The sequence below is a fragment of the Macrotis lagotis genome, chromosome 8, assembly GCF_037893015.1.
Source record: "Macrotis lagotis isolate mMagLag1 chromosome 8, bilby.v1.9.chrom.fasta, whole genome shotgun sequence".
Lineage (NCBI taxonomy): Eukaryota > Metazoa > Chordata > Mammalia > Peramelemorphia > Peramelidae > Macrotis > Macrotis lagotis.
In genome coordinates, this window is record NC_133665.1 from 167,413,007 (window position 1) to 167,428,904 (window position 15,898).

The 15,898-nt window shown below is 41.8% G+C and overlaps 1 protein-coding gene across 17 annotated transcripts in view; it reads left to right on the top strand.

Annotated features, from left to right (window-relative positions):
• The window catches only part of MAGI1 (membrane associated guanylate kinase, WW and PDZ domain containing 1), a 682,760-nt gene that overhangs the window by 747 nt on the left and 666,115 nt on the right, over positions 1–15,898 (top strand). The window lies entirely within an intron of this gene.

Below are 15,898 nucleotides of genomic sequence, written 5' to 3' on the forward strand. Positions count from 1 at the left end.
TCAGGTGGAGGCGCTCGGACGGAGACTGTGGGGAAAAGGGGGTTCGGGGGCCGATGAGGGACAGGCCCCCCTCCGGCTGAGCCTCTTTGGCTAAAAGGGGCCCAGGAGGACTCGGTGCTGAGTTGCAGAACTTGGGGAGCCGATCTCCGGCGCCCCGGGGCCCGGGGGGACGAGCTCCCAAGGAGGGCTGCCCCCACCCCAGTACATGAGCAGCCTGCGGGGAAGGGGCAGGCAGGCAGGGAGCCTCTGCCCTGGGATGGGCAACTCTTCTTCTCTTTGAAAGGGGGCAGATCCAGAGGAAGGGAGTGGCTGCGGAAGGGAACTGCTGCCCTTTTTCCCTTCGGATTTTGGAGAGAAAACCCTTCTCTGCAGAAAGACCACTCCCTGCCCCCTCCCCATCCTTGCATCTCTGTATCCCCAAGACTTGCTTAAAGCAGATTCTTCTAGTTTCTGACACACAGCGGGCCTTGAGTGCCAGGAAAACTGTTCCCTGTGGGAGTCAGCCAGGTTATTAAGGCCAGAGAGTGTTCTGCGAGAAGGCTTAGATCTTGGCTTTAACTGACACCTGTGGATCCAATGGACTGAATGCAACCGTCTGGAGATGATAAGGTTAAGAGGGAAAGGTGCACTCTCTGGTTGAGCTATCTGGCCTGGAGGCTTTAGCTCCGGATCTGCCCTCACTTTGCTAGTTGCTGAGTTACTTTGTTTTGGTTTTCACTGATGTTCTGGGGACAGAAGCCTCCAGAGGATCTCTCTCCCAATTCTGGAATGTTTCAGGTTCATGACTGCTGCCCGTCCCTGGGGGTTGCCAAAAGGAAGATGTTTCCAGAGCTAGTTCTGAAGTTTCCCTGGGTCACTTCTTAGGATGTATTTTTTGGTTTGTTGGTGGTGATGGATAGGTCGTTTAGAATGAAGCTGTCTGTTGGAAAGACTTAGATGTCACTTGTAAAGCTAATGTTTGTGCCATCTTCCTGCAGGCAACAGAGTTGGCAGAGCTGCCTCATTAAGGCAAAAGGATGATTCTGAGTCAGAGGAACAGCCTCTGCCTCCTTTGCTGGCACACCACAAGCAAAAGCGTGACATTGGTGCAGCTCCATGTCCTGGCTGGCTGTGTCCTATTGGGGGGCTAGCAGTGGGAATCGGGACCCCATTGTGAAAGGGGATGGGAGAAATCTATTCTTGGGAAATCATTATGGACCCTAGGAAAGACTTAGCAGAGTCATCTGCAGTCTATTTGGTTTCTGAGTAGAAACCTTCCTTCTCGGTGCAGGTGAGATTTTTTTTTTGTCCATTATTTCCGCAACTTCAACTGGACAAGGTTGAGAGTAGCCTAGTGCGAAAGAAAGGCTAAAACTGAAGGAATGATGACCCTTGGTTAATATCTAAGTAAATAAGGGAAGAATTGAGAGCTGCTGGCTTTGAAATTGGAGGACCTAATGGGAATGCCATCCATCCCTTAGGACCTGTTTGACCTTGAACTAGTTACTTCATCTCTGTGGACTTCTGATACCTGCCAAAGAGGACGAGGAAGGACCTTTCTAACTTTAAATCCTAAGAAAGGAAGAGTAGGGAAGTTTGAAGATCCTTATTCCTAGTTGTTCTCTTAGCTTATTAGTTGTAATTGAGATGAATAATTCTGGTGGAGACTTTAGGGTGGGGGAAACTGCCTCAGGGAAGAGGAAAACCCATTCCAGGAGAGTAAAACATAATTCCAGAACAAGATAAAAGAGAGCTTTCTGAATCTTGTAATAACCCTAAGCCTAGAGATGGATCTTCGCCAGGTTCTGAAACAGAGAAGCGAGATAGAAAGTTATACATGATATATGTACACGTCTTTCCCCCTCCCCAGTAGAAGAGAATCTTCTTTAGGACAAAGATTATTTTATTTTTGGCTTTCTAACCCCAGGCCCTTGTCCGGGATCTGGGACATTGTAGGTGTTTAGCAAATGCTTATTGATTGAATGTCAGAAGTTAGTAGAATAAAGGAATCAGATGGATAATGAAGAGGAGTAAGGAATTTCAATGACTCATGGAATGTTTGGGCTGGAAGGAACCAGAGAATTCATCCCACTAAAGCTCTCTACAAAGGAGTAAGCCATGGCCTAGAGATGTAGCCAGAAGCACAGAGCAGATAGTCCAACCCACCCTGACTGGGAACCCTCTCTAAGGCATCACTAACAAGTGCTCTGGCATCCCTTTCCTTTATCTGTGTTTGACTCTTTGTAACCCAATTTGGGGTTTCCTTGACAAAGACACTGGTGTGGTTTGCCATTTCCTTCCCTGGCTCATTTTGCAGATGAGGAAACTGAAGCAGGTAGGGTGAAGTGACTTGCCCAGGGTCACACAGCTAGTTAGTGTCTGGACTGGATTTGAACTTGAGTCTTCCTGACCCAGGGTCTGGTTCTCTACCTCTTCAGATCTCACTGACCTATATTTTTGCCTCTTCCACCACCTTTTATGTAGATTGGGGGGTGGGAGGGTGGCGTTACTAAGCTCACAACAGTTGCAGGTGGAGAACCCCAGGGGTACTTAGTAACTTAATTGAGGTCACCCTCCCATGTTTCCTGATAACCTCCATGTGGAGCCCTTCTCAACATCCCATGCAATTGGTTTGTAGATTATGTCATCTATATGAATGACAGCTGCTCATCCAAACTATTGGCCGGTCCAAATCCAAGATTTAGCTCATTATGTTTTAGGGGCTAGGGGGTAGGACAGGACCAAATTAACACTGCTAATTCTGCTCTGTTTAGGCTAGTAAGCAATTAGTTCAGTTATTCTTCCTTGTGTATTCACTGGTCCTGAGATGGAAATCCATTTAGATTCCCTTGGGTAGAATATAAAAGCTTGAGATTTAGCATTTTTTTTTATGGTTAATATCTAAAATGGTTAATTCAGATGTGGTAGTTGTGAGAAAAGATGAGCTTTCCTTTGGTGCTGGATTCTCTCAAGAATCTACCCAGTAGACAGTCAAGGGAGCCCCTGACTGGTACTGGAGGCTGGTGTGATTGAATGGTACCATGGAGAGAATGTGGAGAATGTGGTGCATTGTCAAGGGACTGGGTTTGAGTTCTGCCCCTTAGACCATAGGATCATTAAATTGAGAGCCTTCTGGGTCCTGTGTCAAACTAGACCTAGGCCATCTGGTGCCATTCCCTCATTTTATGGATCAGGAAACAGACCCATAGAGATGAAGGGACTTGTCCAAGATGATAGAGGTAAGTGAGCATCAGGTAAGATTTGAATCCAAGTTCTTTGCCTTGTGGTCTTTCCTCGATACCATACTTCTTTGTTTAGCATGGATTGTGGATGAAGGACCGGAAAGAACTATAGGCATCAAATCCATCTTTCTCATTTTATAGATTTGAATTGATTTGACCAATGTCATAACAGATGGGCAGTGGGAAAACTGGCACTCAGATCCATATCATCAAACCCAAAAATTCAGCTCTCTGCTCATTGGACAGCACTGCCTCTGTTGACTTAAAAATAGTCACTTTACCTTCATGAGTCTTATTTCCTCATCTTCCAAAGGATGAACTAACTAGCTTAGGTGAGCAGGAAGATTCTTTCTAGCTTACATTCTAGAATTGTGTGGATGACATGAAAAATCCCCAAGCCCACAAATCCCCAAACAAATCTTAGACTTTTTTTTTTTAATACTTAAGAGAGCGGCACGATCGTGGATTCCTTCAGTATTTATTTTGTAGGTAGTGTGGTTACCTATTTTCCCAGGTGACTTTGTGGGTTTTGCCAACTATACAGGAACTGAAATGACTCTCCTAGATGAAGTTCAGAATGAGCATATTCAGCAAACAGAACACTCTTCAGACAGTTTGACACACAGGGTTTTTGGTCCTAGTTATCTATGTGGTTAAAAAAACAACATTGAAAAATATGACAATATCTCAAAGCAAATCCTTTGTGAGTCTCACTTTAAATGCCTTGTCTTTCTAACCCCTTCCTTCCCATTTTCTAATGATCTCAGAAAATTTATTTCAAGGCTTGCCCTTTTATTCCCCTGCTTTTTTGATTAGGTCTCAAGTAAGCAAAACTATCTCCATCCTTGCCCTCTGCCTTTCTTTGCTGTAGCATTGGCTACCCACTTTTGGACACGTTTCTTCCATTATTTCATGGGTTTAGAGCTAGAAGTGACCTTAGAGACCATCTAGTCCAACCACCTCATTTTGTAGAAGAGAAAACTGAGGCACAGGAAGTTAAGTGACTTTTCCAAGATCATACAAGCTACCACTAGTTATTTCTGAGTTGAGATTCCAACTCATGGCTTCCGGATTCCAAGTTTAGCTCTCATTAGCTACTCTCCTCTCTCCCCATCATTCCCCTAAGCTCTTCTTCGGGTTTTCAGGATCCTGGTGATTGCTTTTTGTCCTTCCATAAAATTTCCCCTCAAGAAAGGAAAATCAAGGTGGTGTAAAAATAATAGCTGTATTTATATGGCTCTCAGAGGTTTGGAGGATATTGTATATATTTGTGATTCTCACACCCTCTTTGTGAGGTAGCTATTATTGTTATATTATCATTTTATTGATAGATCTGCAGAAGCCTCATGAGGTTCAGTGACTTGTCCAAGGTCATTTGGCTAATATGTGAGGGAAGATTTGAATCTAACACTTTATCCACTCCGTTACAAGAAACCTAGATTCAAATCTTGGTCTGATGGTAGCCTCAGTTTCCTCCATTTAGAAAAGGTGGCTTATAATATCTTTAGTGAGTAAGTTATATGATCCAGATGTCAGCTATTAGAAGCATTTGGTTGTATAGTTTAGTGTGTGTGTGTGTGTGTGTGTGTGTGTGTGTGCAGTTGCCAGGCAGATTTCTGATTTCAAAGAGATGGGGATTTCCCAGATCATACTCACTTAACCCTCTACCAAAGTGGATCAGCACTTCCTTTGATGTTGGTAAAGATTGATGGCAAATGATGAGATGGATGGATAGTGTCATGGAAGCAATGAATATCCATTTTGACAGACTTTGAGAGATAGTGGAGGATAAGGACCTGGAGTGTGGGAATCACAAAGTATCAGACACTATTGAACAATAACAATAAAGTCTGGGACACTGACAGAACAGAATTTATCCGGGTTGACACAGCCATGATGTGACAGAGGTGGCACTCTCTATCCATTGAGCTATACTGCCTCTTCATCAGTATCCCACTAAAGTATAAGCTATTGATAAGACCACCAGCTCTTCAACGGCACAGATTGTTACTTTTATTTATTTATTTTTTAGGTTTTTGCAAGGCAAATGGTGTTAAGTGGCTTGCCCAAGGCCACACAGCTAGGTAATTGTTAAGTGTCTGAGACCGGATTTGAGCTCAGGTACTCCTGACTCTATCCTCTGTGCCACCTAGTCGCCACCTAGTCTCCACCTAGCCGCCCAAGATTGTTCCATTTTTGTAGAATGAAGTAGAGAGCAGACCTTAGAATATGGAAGACCTGTGTTCAAATCCTGACTGTGGAACCCCCAGGAATTCATTCTCTTAATCCTTCAATGATTTAAGCAACTTTCACAAGTTGCACAAATGATACAAATATCCAACAGTTTGAAAATGTCTGAAATCGTAGCTGCTTATCCTGAGGATCCAGGGGCAGGGAGGTATTCTGGGGAGTTTCCTCCTTAAACAGACTCTCAACTGTGTGACATTGATATGAATTTCTAAATAGTATAACTTTCATAGCATTTAATCCCCCCCACCATATTCCTTCTTTTTATTCCTGAACAGATTACCTCTCTGCTAGCTAAATTTTCTCAAATCAGTGTTTATAGTTATTTGTGATGCCGAAAGATCCATTTCTCCTGAGCATTATTTTTGTTCTTTCTTAAGGAAATTGCATTTAAAAAAAAACCCACCAAAAAAGCAAGCTAACTTTGTTATAGTTTATAAGGTCCCATTTGCCATAGGCTGTGATTTTTTTTTTCACTGAAAAAAATGTTAACTTGACCTTACCGTGAAACTATGATATTGTTGGCTTTGGGATCTTCTGGCATCCATTACACAGGCAGTTGGAAATGCCAGAGATGATTATATGCGCCAATGAGAATGTAAAGGATCCCTTCACTGGGTTGTATGTAAAAATGTTCTGACATCTCTTTACCATGGGTAGTGTGCTGCCTTTGCAACCACATTTATCTAATGGAAAATCTCACCTTTCAAAAAAAAAGATAGTTACTGTGTCCATATGGAGGTGCATTTATATGTGTATTCAATAAACCAATTTTACATATGTTAAGACAAATTCTAGAATCACAGATCTCTTGCTGGAAGAGACTTCAAAGACCATCTAATCTAACCCATCCATTTTACATATGAGGAAAATTAACATTGGGAGACTAGATAGTAAAATTTTCTCAGGATTGACTTTAATAACTTGAGCAGTTGGATAATGCATCAACTGCTCCCTTTCTTTCCCTTTAGATTAAATGTAAATCCTAAAAGCCCTACTGAAATGTTGTTCTCAATTTCAATGCCATGAACCTACTTTATTTGTAGTAAATGCCTTGAAATGAGGTCCTTACAGTTCATTAATCCGCCTTAGATGGGAAGGCTATGGCACACCTGCTTATACTGCAGGTAGCTAATGTTGTACTTGGAGATCTGAGCAGGGTTGAAATTAGGGTGGGGCAACTGGGGCTTTGCCTCAGGGTGCAGATTTAAAGAGTGCTGGCACCATTTAGCTGCTTAGAAACTGAACTTATTTGCTAGTTAACAGATTCCTATTAATTAAAATGGGAAACTATCAGATTGAAAGTGAGGGTGACTCAGCACCCAATCACCCCTTACCCCCACCCCCACCCCCTAGGCTAATGTCCTGCCTTAACTCAAGACTACTGCCTGCCTCAAAGTCTGTGCAATTCTCCAGACTAGGGACCAGCATTCTTAACCTGGTTCTATATCTCTAACTTTGAGCATGTGACTTCTTTATCTTATTTATTCTCCTTAATTCTAAAGAGAATAAGTTAGACTTAATAACCAGGAATGTCCCAATGAGTTTAAAAATCTGTGAAAATGGAAAATCACTGAAATCTGGGTATTGAACAAAGTTTGTATGAATTTTTAAAGTCCCCCGTCTTCTTATTTTGTTCTAAATTTTTTTAAGAAGGATTTTATTTATTTTGAGTTTTACAATTTCCCCCCCATTCTTGCTTCCCCCCCCCCACAGAAGGCATTCTGTTAGTCTTTACATTTGATCTCAGTTGAATGTGATAACAGAGAAATCATATCCTTAATGTTCCTAAAATTTGTAATTCTCTGATAATGAAGGACATCAAATTAAAATTTTTCTGACCATCCACCCATTTCCAAGGAACTTGTCTTTTTGGATTCTAGTAAATGTAAAAGTGCAGCTAGATAGCACAGTGGATAGAGTGCCTGACTTGGACTTAGAGAGAGAGTCACCTTTTTTGAGTTCAAATTTAGCCTCAGACACTTAACTAATTGTGTGATCCTGGATAAGTCACTTCATTTTGCTTCAGTTTCCTCTTTTATCAAATGAGTTGGTGAAGAAAATGGCCAACCACTCTAGTATCTTGACCAAGAAAATCCCCAAATGGGATCATGAAGATTTGGGTATGTCTGACACAACTGAACAACAGTAACAAAATATAAAAAAAGTTGACATTATAGTGATAAAACTAGAACCTGAGTTGATGGTTCTACATCATATAGAATCACATTAATATTGAATTAATTAATGCTATGATAATAATAATAATGGATTTGTAGCCAGTGGATCCGGGTTCAAGTTAATTTCTGCTACTTATTCCCTAAATAAGCTTGGATAAGTCATGGAAGTATCAGGAACTCCCATTTTCTCATGTATAATGTGAAGGCTTGGACTCCATGCCATCTAAGGTCCCTGCCAGTTTAAATTATGATCCATTCAGCATAATGGGAAATTTAGAAATACATCCTTGTCCTAAGTCTTTATGTCTGTGAAATAGCTACTGGGTACCTTGAGGTGTCGCAGTAACCAGTGAGGGGTCTGGGAATGCTTTCTATAGAAGGGACAGAGCCTTGAAGGAAGCCAGGAGTGCCAACCAGGGGTTCAACTCTCTTATTCCACTGTTGCTGCCACTATTCCAGGGCCCAGACTAGACCGCTGACCCCGGAATCTAGTCCAGAGCCCTTTTCCCCAATCAGGCTGTCCACTCTAATCAAGACTGATGGGAATGAAGGGAAAGTCTGGGAGAGTGATATCCTGAACCCATGGGGATGAAGCAGCTCAGCTGATTCACCAGTAATGCTTGTGGTATGCCAGCAATGTACAGTTTGCTTTAGAATGGATTACCAGTGATAACAGTTCTGTGGAGTGTGCCGGTGGAATGTAGAGGAGCCCCTCTCCAGGCTGGAGAGTCTGGCTAGCTGAGAACTCTCCTGGAAGCCCAGACCTTGGGCTTTCTATCTCCAGGAGGATTGGATTGAGTTTTGGAAGACCATTGCTTGAACCTCACCACCCTCATGTTATTCCAACGGGAAACATGTCTTATCTTTTGTACAGTGAGGGGAATCCTGTCCCTAGACAAGATCCCAGCCAGGTTGTCTCTCCCTATATGGACTGCAGGACCATGGTACAATAGAGGACAATTACCATGTAATTATAAACTGCAATTGTAAGCATGTAATTATAAATGAGAGCTACTCAAGATGACAGCTGCCTCAATGTTCTGTATTTCTCTTAATAATAATAATAATAATAATAAAATCCCATAACTTTCAGCTTCAGAGTTTGCCTAATAGTGTTGGGACAAGGTTTTTGGGTTTGCAGGTGGAGAACTTAGGGTCTGCTCTAAATCTATGAGTCAGTGAGGTCAATAGAGTGCTGCACTCAGAGTTGGGAAGATCTGAATTCAAATCCAGATTCAGACATTTACTCACTTTATGCAAGTCACTTAAAGATTATTTGTCTCAGTTTCTTCATTTGTAGAGTAAGGACAATAATGGCCTCTGTCTGCCAGGATCATGAGGATCAGATGGGATATCTGTCAACTCTATGCAAACTGCAAAGTGTCCTATAGACCTTAGTTATTATTTTTCTATAAACATATTGACAGAATGTTTAGATGGTTGATTTTTGATGAATTTGATGTGAAATCTCCCAGTCTGGGAGATGTGGATCCAAACCCAATCTCTGCTCCTTCCTGTCAGTGTAGCTATGGCTGAAACTCAGTTTCCTCATCTACAAAATGGGACTATAGCACCTTCAGAACTTGTTTTATAAAGTATCTCTGGTGCAGAGTGCTTCGCTTTTTTAATGCTCAACTGAAGAAAATTTATGTAAAGCATTTTAGAAACCTTAATGTATCATTTAAAGTATCACTTGGCAGTATTATTCATCTTGTTCCCATCTTTTATTATTTATGATGATTTCATTCCTTTTATTGTAGAGTCTATGGATTTGAGATAGAAATGATCCCAGGAGAAGTTGCTTTTCTAAAAAGAAATTATTTGGCAAATTGTAGCAAGTGGGTATAAGATTATCTTTTAGAGGGGATGCCAGGAGCAGACAGGATGCCACAGATGAGACAGATACCCCATCCTCTTTTCTTATGTTTGTGTGAGTGTGTGTATGTATGTAGATATTTTTTTGAGGCAGTCCATGTTAAATGACTTCCTCAGGGTTAAGTATTTGAGTGTTAAGTATTTGAGGCTGAATTTGAATTCAGGTCCTCTTGACTCCAGGGTCAGTGCTCTATCTACTGTATAACCTAGTTTACCCCCACCCCCCACCCCTGTATATATTTTTTTTGGCAAAGGAATGGGGTTACGGTCACACAGCTAGATAGGTTGGATTTGAACTCAGGTCTTCCTGACTCCAGGACCAATGCTGTATCCACTGTACCACTTCGCTTTCCCCACTGCATCCATATTTAAGAGGTTTTTTTTTTTTTATCAGTTTAAACTAGGGTTTTTTAAAGGCTGACAACCTTAAACTAGTTTTTTTTAAAAAAATATTTTCTCAACAGTTTTATCCTCCAATTTTTCTTTTCCCTTTTCCTATTAATTGGGATTATGATTCTCTGTGTGTATATGTGCATGTGTTTTCTGCTGAAGCAGGTTTATCAGGGATGTTGTGAAATTTCCTTACCTTGACAGATTTTACTTCATCTAAATGAGTCTAATGTCTTTCGAGGAGGCAGAGATTAGATTTGTTTCCCCTCAACTCCTTGTGTGGGTGCTTTCCATGCATGTCTTTAGGAACCCCAGTTTTTTTTTATTAGCTCAAAAGGGTCAAAAATCTCTTAAGAGGGTGGGTGGGCTGCCTTGGTTCAGCAGCCTGAATCATCTTGTGAGTCAGAGGATCTGGCCCCTAAACCCTGAGTCCTTGGGGGGGGGGATGATGCATAGTCTCTGGGGCCAAGGGGTATCCAGAGCATTGCTGAGATCAGTCAGGTCTGTCTTGGCTAGGGCCCCAGACTTGGCTGGTCCCATTTCTCAGAAAAAAGTTGTCACGTTATTGAAAAACCACCAGAATTAGAGGCAATTGGGTGACCCAGAGGATAGGATCTAGGGTTAGGAAGATTGTGGTTCCTATTTGACTTCAGAAACCTCCTAGCTGTGTGACCCTGGGCAAGTCATTTAACCTCTGCTTGCCTCAGTTTCTTTGACTGTAAATAGCACACCTAATTCTTAGGGGTGTTGTAAGGATCATCAAGTCAGATAACAGTTGTAAAGTACTTGGCTTAGGTTCTGTAGTAGGTGCTATAGAAAGCCTTATTTCCTCCCTGACCTTTAGCTATAGTGGGGGGTGGTGGTGGTGGCTTCCCTTTGCCCCCATCAAATAGTTTTGGATCTGCAGCTTCTAGACTCACTGTTTTTCTAGTGCTCAGAATCTGGGGGATCAGGGGCAACATGGGGAGAATGAGAACTTGGTATTCCTATCTCTGTTCTTCAGATTTAGGACCACCACCATTTGAATCTTGTCTCAGATGCTTCCAAGCTGTGTTATCCTGAACAGGCTGCTGAACTTCTCTCAGACTTAGTTTCCTGATATGTACAATTAAATCACCTTATTTTACAAGGTTGTTTGGAGGATCAAATTTTATTTATGTGCATGTATAGAAATGGGGCAGCTAAGTGACACAGTGAATAGAGTATTGGGTTTGGATCAGCGACTTTTGTCTTTATGAGTTCAAATCTAGCCCCAGACGCTAAACTGGGAGATCCTGGGCAAGTCACTTAACCCTGTTTACCTCCATTATCTATCTGGAAAGGGAAATGGTGAACCCCTCCAGGTTCCTTGCCAAGAAAACCCCCTGGAGGGGTCATGAAGACTTGGACATGACTGAGGAACAAAAATGTAGAGAGCATTATCCAGAGACTTTTAGACTGTGCATCTATGTAGGCTTCACCTGGGAGTTTTCTTGAAATTGCATTCTTTTTATCTCCATGAAAGACTTGCTGGTTGAAATATCCCTAGCTTATTTTTAAGGCACATTAAATATACACAGCCATATGTCTGACTTGTGTATCATGATTTAAAATGGGTGTCTGCCAGTGGATATAAGGTTTTGGACCGTTCGAACAACTCTGCATGAATTGGGCTGAGAACCATGGAAGGTCTTCTTTTGGCCAGATGGGGGCCCTTAATAAGGTCAGTGCTTGGAGAATGTCGATAAGAAGGTCTCAGAGTGCATCTTCTCTGTCTGATGTCAATGTGATCAGTATTTCACTACCTGGATTTCTGGCCAGGCTTCAGAAGCCACATCTGATAGAGAATGGGGACTGTCTTCCTTCTCCAGCTAGCAGCCTATTTCCATCTCTGGGACTTGGGGAGGAATTCAAGCCTGGAGACCAACTTGTTAAAAAATAACGAACTCTCTGGGGCCAGAGAAAATGCACATCTTGGGTTTTCTTGTTGCCATTTTTTTTTTTTGAAAAAATGGGAACATCTGAATTGAAGCTGTTAATGTTCTTTTGCTTGCTGTCAAATAGTCTCCATCCTGCATCTTGGTATGAGTGGAGATGGTTCTTCAGTGTTACTCAGGAAGGAGCAGCTCAGGACTGGAGGTTCTGGAAAGAAAGTACAAGACGTGCTTAGAAAGCAACACTCTCTTCAGCCTAGGTGATCTTGGTGATTTGGCGGCTACTTCATTTCATTGGCTTAGAACACCTCCTGGGTTTGTGATTTCTGGTCTAGACCAGGACAAGCATCCAGTCCCAGCTATGTTATGTCCAAGCCCTTTGACCTTGCACAGACCCTCAGTTTCCCCTGTAAAATGGGAGAGTAATACTGGTGAGTCCCTGCTGTGTTGTGTCCAAGCCCTTTGACCTTGCACAGAGCCTCGGTCTCTGAAAAATGGGAGAGTAATACTGGTGTTAACCCTTCTCAAAATTATTGTGAGGATCAAATGATAATTCACAAATGATGCACTTGGGCATACCCTAAAGGGTTATATAAATGGAGGGACAGCTTGGTGGTGCAGTGGATAGAGCACTGACCTTGGAGTCAGGAGATGGGGAGTTCAAATCCTGCCTCAGATACTTGCCACTTACTAGTTGTGTGACCTTGGACAAGTCATTTCACCCTGATTACCTTCCATCTAGGGCCATCTCCAGTCATCCTGATTCCTATCTGGCCACTGGACCCAGAGGGCTCTGGAGGAGAAAGTGAGGCTGGGGACTTAGCATAGCCACCCCCCCCCCACTTCAATTCAATTCGTCATGACATCACCTCCCTGAGGTCATAGTCCTCTTGGGGAATGAAGGATAAAATGTCATTATCAACATACATGGAAGTTGTTATAGTTTAGCAAAGCAACCAAGCTCCTTTTATATGCCAGGCTCTGTATTAGCCACCGAAGAAAGAAATAAAATTCTTAACACATAAAAAAGACCCTCTGCTCTTAAGAAATTGAATCCAAAAAATTCAAAGAACTTAACAGGAACCAGAGATCCAAAGACAAAACAAACAAAAATAGTTCCTCCCCTAAGTGTTGGCCAAGCTGAACTCTGGTCTCTGAAGCCCTCTCTAATACTTTATCTATGATCTATTCAAGATTGTAGAGGTCTTTGTATATATGGTACTCAGGCCCTCCATCAGTTTCCCAGTCATTCTCCTTATTTTGACTAACTGTATTGCTTTCTTCACTCATATAGCCTTCATGTTGACTTATATGTCTTAGAGGAAGATTTATTGTAAGCATGGTCCTTTGCAAACTTCAATAGCCACATGGATGGGATGAGGAGCAAAAGGAGGAGGAGAGGGTGGTTTTAGTAGCTATTCCATGTCCTTGTTTATTGGTCATAGGTTAGTTATCATCAATGTCCATCCAGTGTGCATCATTGTTTTCTGTCATAAAAAATTTTGAGTTATCCAACAGCATGATTGTTCTTTTGTGCATAAATAGGAGATTATTAGAACTTAAAACTAATAATGGCAGCAAGCAACTTGGGGGGTGGGGTGGAGTCATTGAAAGCACCATATAGTTTCCCAAGTAAGATGGAGTCCTCTCTCTTCTTTGTCATCTTAGATTATAGGCCCAACTCTTTAGTTCAAATTAATATCTGCCCAAGGAGACCTGAATGATAGACTAAATCACTGGACTCATCATGTAGCTGAATATCAAGACTTCAAGTGTTCTCCACTTTGTTCTTATCCAAATGATCACTCTTATCTCTTTCCTTTTGGCATAAATTTCTCTGGCAAGGCTTTCAAAGACCATCAGAGGTCATCTTGTATAACTTATCTCTCCAGGAATCCCCTCAATAACTTTGCTGAGCAATTACTTTTCCACTTCTGGTGATGGTGGTGGGAATGAAGAAAAGTAGCCTGTTATTTTTTTCTGTTTTCTTTTGCAAGGCAATGGGGTTAAGTGTCTTGCCCACGGTCACACAGCTAGGCAATTATTAAGGGTCTGAGGCTGTATTTGAACTCAGGTTTTCCTGCAGGCAGGTGCTCTATCCACAATGCCACCTAGCTGTTTTTGGATAATTCCAAAGAGTCCTAGAGTATCATGCAGGATTTAAAAAACAGTTATTAAATCCTTACTACGTGCTAAGTGCTGAGAATACAAATATAAACAAAAAGTCCTGCCCTCAATAAGCTTATTTTCTATGGAGGAAGTCAGTTCATAAAAGGGAGTTGAAAACCATGGGGGAAAGAGAGAGAGAGAGAGAGAGAGAGAGAGTGAGTTTGGAAAGGTATCCCTCTGGAGACATGAAGGATCATGAGGTCTGGAAGTAAGTGAAGTGTGGTTGATCTGAGCCCATCTGCAGAGTGGAGGATCCTGGAGGAACTCACCAATGGAAGAATGGGACTAACATGGCAGAGAGGAAGTTCCAGGCTAAGAAGGCAGCTGAGTCATGGTGGCAAAATTTAGAGTGAAAATCAGAAACATAGCCAGGAAAAGACTGAAACATGCAATTAGTACATGTTGTTTGCAAATAAAAACATTTGGAAGCACTTCCCATCAATAGCAAATCTCCCTTTCGCTTGGCTCATCCATAGAATCTATTTGTGGCAGTGGCAAACACGCCCCCGAGGAGATATTGATAGCCCTTTTTAATCCCTCCATTGTTGTCTTCACTCTATAATCCCATAGTTTTCTTTTAAGAAATAAATTTATAGGGGCGGCTAGGTGGCGCAGTGGATAAAGCACTGACCTTGGAGTCAGGAGTACCTGGTTTCAAATCCGGTCTCAGACACTTAATAATTACCTAGCTGTGTGGCCTTGGGCAAGCCACTTAACCCCACTTGCCTTGCAAAAACCTTAAAAAAAAAAAAAGAAATAAATTTATCTATCTATCTATCTATCTATATATTATATCCTTTGGCTTTCTATCAAAGCCATTTTTTTTCAACCCTTTCCTCTGGATTAAACCTTTTCTTGTGATAAACACACGTAAATCAATCTAACCTAGAAATCTTGCCTTGCAGTGTATATACCATTCAGTCTTTTTTTTTTTAAGGTTTTTGCAAGCCGGTGGGATTAAGTCACTTGCCCAAGGTCACACAGCTAGGTAATTAGTAGTAAGTGTCTGATTCTGGATTTGGACTCCAGACCTCCTGACTCCAGGGCTGGTGCTCTACCCACTGTACCACCTGGCTGCCCTACTGTTCAGTCTTCCTCTCTATTCTAAGAGAGGAGCCATATTTCCTCATGTCTTCGCTAGGAATCCTCTAGTTTTAATGGATGCATTAAAGAGCATTCAAGGCTGCATTTTCATTTGTCAAATGTTCTTTAAAGGGAAAAAAAGACCCATATATAACAAGCATAGAGTGATCTTCTGTTATCTATACCTTTAGCAATGTGGCTGTAGGGGAAGACCATCTGTAAGAACATGTGTAATGCATGCATAAGCCATTGTTATAAAGCTTTTATAGAAACAAGAAGGCTTCCAGATGCCTGGGGAGTTGAGCTTTTCCTTTCTGTAGAAGCATTGCCCATTAGTTTTCTATTCTCCTTGGCATTTTATACTCTTGGACATTTCTTATAAGCCAATCCTTGGACCCCTTTTAAAATGGTATCCCTTCTTTGTGTATTGGTTAACCTTAACCTTCTTTTCTGGCTTCTCCTGAGGCAAGAGAACAGGACTTATTGGATTGAAGTCTTAGCCCTCCCATTCAATAACCATATCATCTTGGGTCAGTTGCTTAATCTCACTGGGCCTCATTTTTCCTCTTTTAAAAACTGAGTGGGTTGATGTAGTCAAGCTTCTCTCCATCCCACAAGCACCACCATCACTTCTGAATGTCATATGTCAGACACTATGCATGGAAGATCAAAATGGGGGAAATGGAGATGGTTTGCTTCTTGTTAATGCTGAAAATATATCACTATAAAAATATCAGCAGGTCTGTTTCATTTCACATCTGTTTATTTCTTTCAAGTGTCACCTAAAAATGCCTCAGGGATGACCAGACTTGGCTGTATC